This window comes from Theropithecus gelada, chromosome 13 (assembly GCF_003255815.1).
Source record: "Theropithecus gelada isolate Dixy chromosome 13, Tgel_1.0, whole genome shotgun sequence".
Lineage (NCBI taxonomy): Eukaryota > Metazoa > Chordata > Mammalia > Primates > Cercopithecidae > Theropithecus > Theropithecus gelada.
Genome location: NC_037681.1, coordinates 37,692,803 through 37,695,653, shown reverse-complemented (window position 1 = coordinate 37,695,653; position 2,851 = coordinate 37,692,803). Strand labels below are relative to the sequence as shown.

The following is a 2,851-nucleotide window of genomic DNA, read 5'->3' as shown; positions in this document are numbered from 1 at the left end:
TATTACTATTGTGAAAGAGCGCACTCTATTGGGAAGCAGACTGCTGCACAGTGACTGACAAAGGCCACCCAATGGGCACTTACACATCATACTCCAAAAGACATGGGATGTTTTGCTAATAAAAATCAATGGGAACAAGGATTCCTCTGGGCAACTCCCCCAACCTCATCCTTTTTAGGGGTGGAGAAATCTCCCAACCATTTTCCTGATGGCAGCTATGGTTCACTAGAGATAGAGTCCTTCAGGGGTGACTTCCTGTTTCTTATAAAGAACACTTTCTTTATATTTTTTGAAGTATTCATTTGTTACTTTCATTCTACATTCTCTTGAGGCCGTCAGACCAGCTTCTATACAGATTACCTTGATGTCAGCACCAGAGAGGTCATCTTTAACCATGATCAAGTCGTCCAGGGTTACGTCATCGGCCAGTGTCATCCTGCTTGTGTGATTCTGAAAGGTGCACTTCTTAGTCCTTTCATCAGGCAGGGGGAACTTGATTTTCCTATCAATGCGGCCTGGTCTGATAAGTGCTGGATCCAAAGTTTCTATTCGGTTTGTGGCCATGATAACTTTCACATCTCCCCTAGAATCAGATCCCTCCAACTGGTTCAACAGTTTCAACATTGTTCACTGAATTTCTCTCTCACCACCAGAATTTGAGTCATACCTTTTTGTCCCAATGGCACCACTTTCATCAATAAACACGATGGATGGTTCATGTTCTTCAGCAACTCAAAACAATTACCATACGAGTTTGGGCCCATCACCTAGGTACTTCTGAATAAGTTCAGAGACAACCATTCTCAAAAAAGTGGCTGAGGTTTGGTTTGCTACTGCTTTGGATAGCAAGATGTTGCCTGTGCCAGGTGGACCATAGAGAATGACCCCTTTAGGAGGCTTTACACCCATCTCTTCATAATATTCAGGATGAGTGAGAGGAAACTCCATAGCTTCCTTAATTTCCTGAATTTGGTTGTCCAATCCCCCAGTATCGGCATAGGTCTCCTGAGGGGCCTTTTCCATCTTCATCACTGTGACCAGGGGATCCGTGTCATCCACCAGCACCCCTATCACAACATGCACCTTGTGGTTGAGCAGGACAGAGCAGCCAGTTTCCAGCAGATCCTTGTCTACAAATGAAAGAATGCTGACACAGTATTCTGAGCCCACAGATGTAGAAATGATGGCATGATTGCCATCAAGGATCTCTTCCAAGGTTCCTACTGACATCAGGGTGCCCCTCAGATCATCCACTTCTAATCTTTCCTCCTCTTGTTTTTCTTCTAATGGTTTCATTCGTTTCTGATTTCTGATGAATTCTTCCTCCATGAAAAGATAGTCTTTAATTCTCTCTAACGTCAGTAATTTTAACCAGCACTGAGTGTGAGGTGTCACCAGTGGCAGTTTGCTGGCTACATCTGGTCCCTTTGTTTTCTTCTTCTTTTTCCTCACTCTAGTTGGTACAGATGTTCATATTTCTTTTTCTTGTCCTTGTCATCCTTTTTGCCACTTCCAGGACCATGAACACCACTCTGACTTTGACCCATCTTGCCTTGGCCACTTGAGCTAAAAAACCCGGATTATTAAGATGCCTGTTGATTACTTAACAATTTTAGTTTCACTATATTATTTAGCTACAAATAGCAGTGGGTTCAAACATTCTCCCTTGCTGGGGATATAATTTCTAGAAAATGTTCTTTGCAGTGAAACTGAACTTGAAGCTATTAAGTGGTAATTAATATTAGCTCCTGCTTCGAAAGCATTATATTTAACAAGGCTTCATAGGAATAATAATAATAATAATATGAAATGGGGTTTTGGTTTATAGTTTAGTTCCAGGAAGAAAGTATGCTTTTTAAAATTTACCAGAGTATTTAGTAACATTGTTTCCATCTCCAGTGAGCACGCATTGCTGATTTTAAAGCGACAATGCAGCTGCAAAAAACAGAAAAACAAAACAATTGCAGGACAGAAAGCTCAAGTTTTAGAGAAAGAGAGCTATAGTATCACGTAGTGGAAGTTACCCTGTAGTTCCAACAGAATGCTGAACAGTGAGTTTCATGCTGTTTTATCTAAGCAATAAATTGGCAAAAATATAAAACACAAGCCTAGAAAATGAACAGGAATCTAGTGAACAAATCACTTAACAGAGGTCTTATTTTCTGTGTAACTCAGGTGTGAGCAAGGGTGGTCCCCTCAATCTTGGTGTCAATTTCACACTCTGTGACAATCCAATGTCCTGTTGAAATGTTTGCAAATTCACAGGTGAAGAAGGCTAATGTTCTCATGGTGGTGAGTTCAGTCTTCCTCCAAATCTAGTAGCACATTCGGAATCAGTTCTCAAAAGAATATTGCTGATTTGTTAAAGGGTGTATGATTATGATCTCAAACTGAAGGGACTTTGGCTCCAGTGGATATAGTGGGTCATAAGGGCATATGTTAGAGCTTTCTGCACTGAATGCAAGATTAGGTTTTATATCTTCTGTTGGCCTGGGCCTCTCTGAGAGCTATCGACCTTTGGAATCACTTGGTAAATTGGTCAAAGTAGAATACCTTGCCTTCCTCTTGCAGAGTCCAGCAAACATTACAAGGGTTTTTTTTTTTTTTTTTTTTTTCCTTAAGCAGCTTGCTGCTCTATGTCTTATCAACATAATGTGTTTAATTGAATAAATCAGCATGATGTCTTACAGGAATTTGAGTGGTTCTTGGGAATTAAATTGTGACACAGAATTGGGGAGTTGACAACCGACAGTTGGCATTCTTACGACAGTAAAGGCATGCTTTTGTCTCCACCAAGTTAAAACACACTATTCTTAGTGTTCTTTGTTTTTGGGAGTGGATAAACATGCAT

General features: G+C 40.5%; 1 pseudogene; it reads right to left on the bottom strand.

Annotated features, from left to right (window-relative positions):
• Window positions 1-225: 225 nt before the first annotated feature.
• On the bottom strand, window positions 226-1,547 carry LOC112605076 (annotated as a pseudogene).
• Window positions 1,548-2,851: the final 1,304 nt, after the last annotated feature.